Source organism: Bombus vancouverensis, unplaced genomic scaffold (genome assembly GCF_051014615.1).
Source record: "Bombus vancouverensis nearcticus unplaced genomic scaffold, iyBomVanc1_principal scaffold0037, whole genome shotgun sequence".
NCBI classification, from domain to species: domain Eukaryota; kingdom Metazoa; phylum Arthropoda; class Insecta; order Hymenoptera; family Apidae; genus Bombus; species Bombus vancouverensis.
The window spans coordinates 602,384-614,558 of NW_027468928.1; positions in this window are offsets into that span (position 1 = coordinate 602,384).

A 12,175-nucleotide genomic window follows, 5' to 3' on the forward strand; every position below is an offset into this window, starting at 1 on the left:
TACTTCTCTTCCTTGTAATGCCTACGTTAATAATAACGAGGTTCGACTTTTTGTTTTTAGAGGGATACTGGAAAATTTGAAAGTACAGTACCATTGGGAAGAAAATCACGATATTGAAAACGATATTTGTAAGTAAATTTCCAAAAAATCTGTTTTCAAATTTTCGCTTTCTATTTCACATTAAAAGAAAGGGCTGCCTTCTTTCTCTGCAAGACAAAACAAACATTCTGAATCTCGTATCAATGAATGATGTCAATAAGTTATTTTTCTTTTCAGATTGAACAATATTCCAGATTTATTCATAATTTCATACTACGCGAAGAATAGACTTTCATAGGTATATAAAGGAAATATTAAGTATAGGAAAACTCTTTTTCGTTGTAGGTGACATATGCTTCACGGTTGAGCACATGTATTTTTGAACACATATAAATGAAAAAGTACTCTTATGGAGAAAAAGAATTGATACCTTCGATTGACATTAGATAATGTATATAAACTTATGAACAATCACTATCAGTTTGTATTTTAGGTGCACACGCAGATTTGTTGGAGTTCTTATAAAATGTACATCCTGTACGAACGTTTTATTCTTCCAAATTTTACGATACTATGTCTCATATAATAACTATATGGATTAAACGTAATATAAATGATCCGAAAATAGACTCGAACGACATTAATTGTCTTTCTATTTATACCAATATCGAAAATACAAGTAAAGCTGGAGCAATAGTATGCAAGAATGGACTATTTATTATTTTAAACCAAATCATAGCATATTCAGAATGCACAGTATTATCATGAAATGACGAGTTTTATGTTAATTCCGACTGATTACAATACCTTTCTTTGAACGAAGAATTTCGACAACAATTTAACGAAATAAAGAATGCTTTAAAATTAGCGAACGAAGAAAATAGAAAACGCGCTAACGAAATGGAAATATTAAGTAGAAACCTCTCTCGTGTTAAACTACCACAAATAAACGTAAAATCAACTGAATTCGGTTCTATGATGACTGACGATGACGATAATATATCAGTATTAAAACACGATACTAATCCACCTCCACCTATGCCACAAAAGCCACCAACATATGTCCAACCATCCAATCCAACAGCTGCAAACTCTGGAAATCTAAAAGCTGTTTAGTATCTCCGATACTAAACGGAGAAAACGATATAAGTGTAGAAGATTTTATTCGTGAAATAAAAGAAATGAGAATGATGTGTAGCGAACAAACGTTATTATTAAAAATGATCAAAATAGAGAAAATTGTAGGAAAAGCCGCAATGACAATCCGCAATATCCATATTAACGAATTCGAAACTCTGTACGAAGGATTAAGACGTAACGTAGCTACTCAAGCATCAGTAAGAGAACACCAAGATCAGTTAAGAGTGATGAAGCAAGGAATAACCGAAAGCGTGCAAAATTATAACATTAGATTTCGACGTGTTTTCAACAAACTTCAATACAGCATTACCAATGAATATAAAGACGAACTAACTCGATGAGCGATGAACGATCGACTATACATGGTTTCTGTGATTGACTATGTAAGAGGCCTTCGTTCAGAAATAGGACACGTGCTATTGGCTAATCCCCCCCCCCCAAACATCATCGATGCAGAAAAAAAGGCAATGGACGTGGAAAAATACTTTCGCGAAGACAACGCTCGCAGACGGATGACACGACAAACAACCACTCCACCATCTTATCGTAACCAGACGTCTCGTCCAGTAGGTAACCGCTTCACGATTACAAGTAACATGAATAACAAACTCCACCCACACAAAACATTCAACCAAGAATGAATAATTTTACAAAGCTTGAAAATCGACCATTAAACGAAAGGCCACAAACGAAATGTTTCAAATGTAATCGATTGGGACACCTTGCCAATCAATGCCAAAATTTTCGAATACCGCCTCAAACAAAAGCCCCCCCAGGAATAAACCACATTCAAGAACAATCAGAATTAACAATGCTACCTCAGGAAGATTATCCACAATACGACTACAATTACCAGGACGACGAGGATTGCGATTTTTCGTTGACTCGGGAGCAGGAATCAACTTGCTTAAACGAGGATGCTACCCAGGAAGAACAATAATACCAGACACATAGAAATTCTCCATGGAACATTCCAAATACGAATCCAATTCCAAAATTAAACTAAATTTATTCAACAAAGAGATAGAATTTTCCTTAGTAGATGATAATTTCCCTATCATAGAAGACGGCATATTAGGCTTACCCGGTTTAAATCAATATCGATTCGAACTCTCCAATAAAACATTAAAATTAGATAATAATACTCTTCTGCTGCAGCAAGAACCAACTCTCGCATCGGGAGAAATCGTTCAAAAAATTGTATACTTCGACGGAAAGCCAACGCCAGTATGCTTTATCAATGGTGGTAAGTTTTCAGTCCAAATTTCTAACATTATTGAAAATATAAACACTGTAGATCAAATCGAAAAATTCAAATCTTTGATTCGACTATCGCACATAGAAAAACCTCTTAGAGAACCTATGTAGTATTTTCGTCTGTACCTACTTAAATTATATTTATCTTATTTTCCTTTAAGCATTCGTGAACGTAGTGGTAATGAACTTCAATGTGTTTAGAATTTTTTGTGAAATTTCCGTACTTTGCTATACTTATCACTCCAGAGTTATCGTCATAAATTTTTACAGGGTTATTGTCTAGATTTACATTGAAGACCTTCATAATTTCTCTAATAGACATTAATTCACTCACCGCTTCCGATAGAGCTACATACTCTGCATACGTCCAGGCTTTTGTCACACACCTTTGTTTTTTAGATTTCCAACCGATTACATTTCCACACAATTTAATTACATATCCAGAAGTAGATTTTCTATCTAAATGATCTCCTGCCCAATCAGCGTCCACATAACAATCTATCGTTTCACACTTTTCATTCCTTTTCTAATGTAACCTTAAATCTTTAATATTAAATATTTCAATATTTCGGTACAAATATTTCAATATTCGCAAAGCATATTTAAAATGTGTCTCGCTACAACAATCTTGAAATCTACTTAAGATAATTCACACTATAACTTATATTGGGTCTGGTATTTGTACTAATATACAGCAATGCACCAATTAAGTTCTTGTATCCAATGTCATTTCTATTTATCTCAGCGTTTTCAATTTTTAAATTTGTTTCCGTTGGTGTACAGTACAATTTGCTGTTTTGTAATTTATATTTGTTCGCTAATGATTCAATGTATTTCGTTTGGCTTAGTTTCATTTCATTTTTTATATAATCATACTCTATATTTATTCCAAAATATTCTTTTACTTCACTTAAATCTTTCATTTTAAATTTATCAGGTAATAGCTTCTTTACATTTTGTATCTTTTTTTTGTTTTTACTACAGATTAACAAATCGTCTACATATATTAGCAAATAAACAACATTTTCCCCCTCTCCATGAGTATATAGGCACAACTCTATGTTATTCTTCTTAAAATCCAATGTCGTCACATACCTATCAAAACACTCATACCAGTCCCTCGGACTTTCTTTTAACCCATAATGCGCTTTCGATAATTTACAAACTCTATTCGTTCCGTCTGCATATCCCTTTGCTTGATTTACATATACCTCCGAACTTACTTCGCCATTTAAAAAGGCAGTTTTTACATCCATTTGCTCAATGATTAATCCATTTTGACAACAATATGATAGAAGAGAAGAGAATATATGTCATCAACGACTACGTTTCTTTGTTGAAATCCTCTTACCACTAATCTAGCCTTATACCTGTCATCTGATTTTCTCGTGTAAACCCATTTTACATCTAATACTTCTTTGCCTTTTACCCTCTCTACCAATTTCCAAGTTTTGTTTTTATAGAGACACTCTATTTCTTTATCCATAGCCTGTTTCCAATCTTCACTATTTTCACAACAAATCGCCTCCTCAAATGTACAAAGGATATCTACTCTACAATAATTTGCGTGAATCTCACTACTGTTTTCCTTTTCTGGATACCTTACTGGAGTTTTCTTATTACGTGTAGATCTCCTAGGAATCTTTAAGCTTTCAGAACTATTATCATTTTCATCTTCTCTACTTTCTAACTCTTCCTTATTCATGCTGTCCAATAAATAATTATCTTTACTATCATCGCTAACTGCATCGAATGAATTCTCCTCAAAACCGATACATTTTTTGTCTGTTTCTACGACCTCTACATGTCGCTACTGTTATTTTTACACCTAATAGGACTCTCTAACCTACTTCACTATATCCTAACAGAATTCCCATATCTGCCTTCTTATCCCATTTAGAAACTCTTTTTTGTCCTGGCCTTCTTACAAAAACTTTACTTCCATATAGATACAAATTTTCAACACTTGGTTTTCTCTCGAAGAATATTTCAAAAGGTGTCTTTCTCTCTGCAGTGTTTGCTAGTCTTCGATTTTTCAAGTACGCCGCTGTACATACTATTTCCGGTCAGTACTTTTTATGTACTTTCGCTTCCGTTAACAAGCAACGCGCCATGTCCATCACTGTTCTATTATACCTTTCCGCTGTCCCGTTTAATTCATGTACGTAGGTTGGACAATTATTTATTATGATACCTTTATCCCTAGCAAATTTATAAATTCGATTGTTTAAGTATTCTCTTCCATTATCGCATCTTAATATTTTTAACATCTTGCCCGTTAAGTTCTCAACTTCATTTACAAACTGTACGAGAGAATGAAAGACCTTATCTTTTGATTTTATACAATAGATCCTAGCTATTTTACTATAATCATCGATAAATAAAATAAAATATTTCTCTTCATTTAATCCGGTAGTCTTAAAGATACCGCACACGTCCGTATGAATAATTTCCATTATCTCCCTAGCCCGAGTTCGATTATTTTTGAAAGATAAATTATGAATTTTACTTTCTATATACACCTTAAATTTCAACAATTCCTTTTCAAATTTATTCGGTATGCCTGTCACTAGTTGCTCTTTACTTGCCCAAAATATTTAAGTATCTAAAATTTACGTGTCCTAGCATCCTATGCCATCTTTCCTTTTTACTCATCACTACGTTCGCCACTGTTTACTAAGTGCTTCTTCCTTTCAATATACTTTTCATTTTATATGTACCATTCTCTTTGACCGCTAAAGCTGTAAGTTTATTATCCTCATCTATTACTTTCGCAATATTTCCTTTGAAAATAACCGTATTCTTATTGTCTGTTAGTTTACCTAAACTAATCAAATTTGCGGACATTTCTTTCGCGTAAAATACTTTCCTCATATTTATTTCATTTTGTTTTCCGAATGCTTCAAAATAACTTATAACATTCCCAACTCTTGTCGCTTTTATCGGTCTATTATCGCCTAAATATATATTTACCGGTTCTTTTAGGTCGATAGATTTATCGAAATAATTTATATTATTAATTATGTGATCGGTACAACCGCTATCTAATAGCCACACTATTTCGTTCTTACTTATTTCATTCGTCTCACTGCTGTTTGCTGCGTGCGCCGTTGCTATCCATATGCCTGCTCTTGAGTTTCCATGCTCGCTCGTGCCGGTTCTTGATTGACGATGAAAGTTTCCACGTCCTCTGCTCATATTGCCTTTGTTCTCTCTTCCTCTGTTTCGACCACGTGTTGGCCCATGCCAATAGCCGTTACTGCTTCCCGCTTGGACGCCATTTTGACACTCTCTCGCAAAGTGTCCTAATCTTCCACATCTGAAGCATCCTTCCTTTTTTGCAGAAAAGGCGTTAGTTTTCATTTCTCCTCGATTAGACTTATCTTTCTTTTCCGCTATTTCTATTTTATTCTTCACACACGCTACCGTTTGTTTCTCTTCTTTCACTGCATCTATTATATCCGCTATGTAGCTATACTCTTCGGGTAACGTATTGTTTTCGCACGTTCGCGGGGAGACGCGATCTCGAAGAAGCGCGCCAACGGGAGTCGTAAATTCCCGTTACGATTTGCTAATCGACGCCGCGAATCGCTCGATCCCTTATTTCGTTTAGGATGATAAGGGTAGTTAAATGAAGGATAACGCTGTTGCTAACAGGTTATTATATATTTTCACAAACCAACAACTTCGGTGTAACACAAAATGAATATTTGTTATGAGATGACTACGAATGAGTGCGACCTGAGTCTCTAGACGGATTATCGCGTATACTGATGGATTTGTCGACTCAATGTATTCGAATTGCTGACCGCTTGACGAGATGCTTGATTGAGACTGACTGATCTTCGGGTGTAAACCCGGTCGAAGAATGTTGACTGTTCGAAGGATGTAAAATCAGTGATGTTCGGAGACGATGCTGTGGCGGAGGAAAGCTAAGGATGGGTGTGTCTAGCGCACGGGACCATCGGATTTGTTGGTGACGATTTTGACTAAGGGAGTGAGGGAAATAGTCTTCGTTGTTAATTGGTTAAACGAAGGGTCTTAACCGCCCTCGAGAGAAAGTGGTTCGTGGGAGGAAAGTTGCATCATACGTGAGAAAAACCAACTTTCCCTTGTCAAGCCGTAGTAGACAAAGGTCTTTAGAAATGCTTTGGAAACAGACGTTTGTTCAGTTTGAAGGACCTCGACTAGGAAATTCCTAAGATTTATGGAAGATACTTGAGACTATTGAGGGTACGCAGTGAGTATCCGAAAACATCTGGTTGCCATCTTGCCCGCGGTGTGTGGCCTGGGCTAGGTAGAGTGTTACGCGACGTAACACGTATTTATCATGTAATTCAGCTTTTCCCTCTCACTCACTTTTGCGCCTGCACCTTTTAATTCATTTATTAATTTTTCAAGATCGCTAAAAAACGATGCTGAATCACTGTATTTATCAAGACTTATCTTCTCCAATCTCCTTCTGCACACGATCTAGTGCCGTCGATTCTTTCAAGTACACTTCGTCGAACTTTTTCATTATTTCATACGCTGTTTTTTCTTCCCTAATATATTCTAATTGTCTATTTGAGAAGGCACTGTAAATTATATTTATCGCCTTCAGATCCTTTTTATCCCAGTCTGGATTGTCTGTTTCAGTCTTCACTCTAGTTATAACAATATCACATTCTTTATATCTCAGAAACATTGTTATTCTTTTCTTCCACATACCGTAACCCTCACCATCAAATATCGATAGCATAATTTCCGATCTCTCCATTTTAATTGATTTCCTATTCTTTACTCAAGCGTTCCTACGTGCTTGAAGTATTTTTTCTTTTATTTTATATTCTTTGAACGTTTCTTCCCTTACTAAACTCGCAAGACTAAAAACCACGCACTAAATAGCTTGCAAAACTAGTAACCACGCTCTGCTACCATGTTAAGGTATAGAGAGGATTCGAAAATACAAATAGTTTACTTTATTTCGCACACAACAGCTATACATATATATATTACACTCTGAAGACTTCGATAACCTTCTTGCACGCACGCTTGTTGTCAACCACCTCCTCTAGATTCTTCTAACAGCCTCCAATCGTCTTTTGTCTCTACTGAGACCTGGACGCCCTCTGACGCTTACACACACATTCACGTGTACAGTGTAAATGTATCATCTACCTAACAAGATCATCAACGTAAAATCCTACCGTCCTCCCGAACATCATAAAACCGAAATAAATAAACAGATGACTGAAATGTTAAACAAAGAGATTATAGAACCCTCCGACTCTCCCTATAACTCTCCTGTCTGGGTCGTTCCAAAGAATATCGACGCATCAGGGAAACAAAAGTGGCGAGTAGTGATTGACTTTAGGAAGTTAAACGAACTAACAGACCAAGACGCGTATCCACTACCTGACATTGACGATATACTATCACAGCTAGGAAATGAGAAATATTTCTCCTCTTTAGACTTATCCTCAGGGTTCCATCAAATACCCATGGACGAGAATTCAAAGAAATACACTACATTTAGCACACCACAAGAACACTTCCACTATAATAGAATGCCATTCGGGCTCAAGAACGCACCTGCTACCTTTCAAAGAATGATGGATAACACGTTAAGAGGTTTGATTAACAATCATTGTTTCGTTTATCTCGATGATATCATTATATTCGGGCAATCGATAGAAGAACATACTAAAAACTTAGTCATTATATTCCAAAGACTCGGGAAAGTAGGCCTAAGAATACAACCAGATAAATGTGAATTCTTAAAGCCTGAATTAGAATATCTAGGACATGTAGTGACAGCAGATGGAGTAAAACCTAACCCTAAAAAGATAGAAGCAGTAAAGAATTTCAAACTACCAAAAAATCCTACAGATGTAAAATCATTCCTTGGGCTAGCTGGATACTATAGAAAATTTATTAGAAACTTCTCTAAAATTGCCAAACCTCAATCTATTTTTAAAGAAGGACATTTAGTATTAATTCATAACGATCATAAAGAACACAAGATAGATACTGAATGGCCAGGGCCATACACCATTGAGAAAGTGAAAAACCCCTTATTATGAAATAATAGTAAATCACTCGATTAGGAAAATACATGGTAACCGTATTAAACCTTACTTTCCAGGACGATCTTCACCTTCTTCATAGTTAGCTAAGCTAAACGTTATACCCCTTAATGGTAGTTCTATATATCAAGAAAAATTAGCTCATGCATACTTATATAGCGAATCTGTAAACGTAATTATACGTTTAGACATTAAGGATATATATGCAAAACTCAGCGAAATTAAAAGATTTAGACTAATGTTAACAGAACATTTTATGTGAATGCCCGTATTCCAATGAAATGATTACACGCGCTCGCAAAAGAAATTTAGACAATGTAATCATGCATATTAAATTTATGACACACACTTGTTACCGAAGAGGGTCATTGAATTTTGTTGGATCCATTTCTAGAAGTCTATTTGTAACTCTGGATAACGATAATTTAGAATTAATGAATAAAAATATAGATAAATTTTTTGATGAAAACAATAACTTAAAAACCAATATAACTTACAAAACAAATTTCAAAACTATAGCTTTACCCTTAACTGACAGTCTAGAAGAAATCCTAACAAAAATTGAAAACGCTCCAAAAATCATTAATAATGTATAATCGTATAGAATGCACCTCAATCAAATTTCCAACAAAGTAAACTCTCTTAATTATGAACATAGAATTAGAAGTCTTAAGAAATAGGAACTAAGTGTCTTATAAATTATTAGTTATATTGATCTAGCATTACTAGGAACATATGTATATTTAACAAAATAGGATTATTCGATATTATAAGCAAATGCCTACCTTCCAAATTATGTATTCGCGTATTATGTTGTAAAATCAAAGAAAAAAAAAGACACAGGTATAAGCAATATCTCTAGACCAATAGAGACACCTAGCGCACCTTTAAACACATATTCCACACCTGAAATACAACCGTTACGAGAATTACCTGAGGACACCAATTCAGTCATCCTCGAAGCAAGGCATGTAAGATTCCAAAAGGGCATACAAAAGGAGGCACTACACCGAAAATAAGAGTCTGGAGGACCAGCCGCACTCTAACACTGGGGGAATGTAACGTCAACAAATATCTCCAACCGACTCAGGAAACCTGAGCCGCCTTGCACACGACACCGACTCCCAAAATAAAGGATTATGAATTCGGCACGTAGGCATAAGATAAACGAACATCTAGAAGGGCTGGTTCTTGATCGAGGCTTCAGTCTTTCGGTAACAGTTTAATCGCACACTTGTAATCCTATTATAGAATAGAGGTATCTCGAACTCTGGTTCAAGAACCCAACATTTTTTTATTATTATTTTCCCATTACTTTTACGTGACAAGCAAAGCGTAACGATAAACAAACTCCGGGCAAAACAATGTTGCCGCTACGTGCAATCGTCAACCGAGGTTGAATTTAAAGTTTTCGATACTCCCCCGAGTATAAATAAAAGAACACGATCGTTAAGACAGTTAGTATCGAACATTCTTATAGCGAATTAATATCGAACGAACGTAAGCATTACCTTGTATACACATATCGAGCAACACTAAGCGAACGACGACTAATTCTGTACTGCAAATAATTTTAAATACATTTGACTACACTAAGTATCAACTCGTCTGGTCATTAATCAACAACGCGTTTAATCGTCCTCCACATACATGTTGTATAAGCTACTATGTGTATATTTATTTATGTTTCCCATAGTACAGACGTATTCCTTATTTTATTGTAGCTGTGTAATTTCAGTAGTCTTGCATAAAGGACATCTGTTTTGTTGCAATTGTATCAGCTATTAATTGTAATACTTGAAGCGTTTGTATCTAATCGTCATGCATCTGTGGTGGCACTCGACCATGGAATTTTCCAACGGCTTCGCGACACAAAGCGCTATACCTTCAAAGCGTAAGGCCGACACGCCTAATGTACCATTGATATCCCTACAGTTCTTTCGCCGAATATTCGGAAGAATGCATACGCGGCAACCGTTGCGGACATCTAATAAACGCGTGCGTAGTGGAGATATCGAGGGGCAACAAAGAAAAGAATCCATTTGGTTTCGAATCAAAGATTCGTTCTGCCCCGAGCTGCGGAGTGCGAAAGGATAAGCGTCATAGCGAAGCAAACACAATTAGAGATACGTGATTATTGACTCTTGATAGTTAATCGTTAATCGTTAATTGTTGTTCATCGTTAATCGTTAATTGTTTTTGATCGTTCATCGTTAATCGTTAATTGTTGTTGACAGTTAATCGTTAGTCGTTAATTGTTGATCATAAATTGTTGACTGTTGATTGTTAATAATTTAATTAACTTTTTTGTTGAACATCAAGAGTATTTCTTGTGGGCACCTTCACCCACTATCCACCTCACATCGTTATTCTACATACGGAAGGCAAGATTGATATCAAGTTCGAAGGACAGACCGCAGAAGTCTGGTCTCTGCTATTACCACGAGACCTTTCGAGACCGCGCAAGGAAGTGCCGGGCCCCTTGCAACTGGACCCAGTGAAACGAGACCAGCCGTCCGTAAACGCGGCATGTGGCGATGGCTTTAGTATCCCGTCGCATTTTCGTGACGGACAGGGCACCAAGGATCTCTTTCCTTGTGAACACCGGTGTCAATATAAACGTATACCCGTGCAACAAACTACGCGGATCCGCGAACAAAGATACGTACGAGCTGTTCGCGGCGAATCGAGTGGTCGAAGCAAACCGAAAACGCCTTTCGCGAGTCAAAACGCATCGTCTCTGACGCCACAATGTTAGTGTCACGACCGGCATACTTCAAATCCGATGGACTGACGATGGAGATAAAGATGTGGCGGCACTCGGCGACAATCGGCGGCAATATCGCTGAAGTGTCTAATGAACCATCAACATCCCAACGGTCCTTCCGCCGAAGGTTCTAGAAGAAACAGCACGTGGCAACGGTCGCGGACGCCTAGCAAATGCAAATGCATGGTGGGGATGTTGAGGGATGACAAAAGAAAGTAATCGGATTCGATCGAAAGTCAAATCATAAGAGCTTCAGTCTTGGAAAGTCACGCCTAGGGTTTGGAAGTGGATTGTAAAGTGAATTGTTGTTAGAAAAAAAATAAAGTTTCTTTTTTTTATTTACACCTCAAATTTCTTTTTTTATTTTGTTATTTTACGTGACATTAACGCATCCGGTATCGGCAACAGCGCGTGAACGACAAATGGCAGCCGCTAGGATTTGTTACAAAATCTTTGTCTCCCGTGCGATTAATTCTGTATTTGGAATAATTTTAAATATATTTGACAATATCAAGTGTCAACTCGTCACGTCATTATTTAAATCATCCACCACAAATCCAAAAACAGAATAAGGAAAACAGAGAAACGAACAAATAGAAAATTAAGTTGCTAACATGTTTTTCTATAATAATATTTTAACATCAATATTGTAATACGCAATGTGTTACGCCGCCTAAAACATCTGCACGCCAGCCCGCGCGACCGGACAACAACCGACCTGCGTAACGTCACTTCGACCCTCAATAAACATAAGGACCCACCATAACTTTCACTTCCCTGTATTGTTTCGCCATGTGTCTTCAATCCGTTTGTCTTGAAGAATTTCTAAAGCTTAAAAATATTCTCGAAACACAGTCGGTTTTTAGAGAGGTCCTTGGGTTTATTAGTCGCACTTAAAACACGG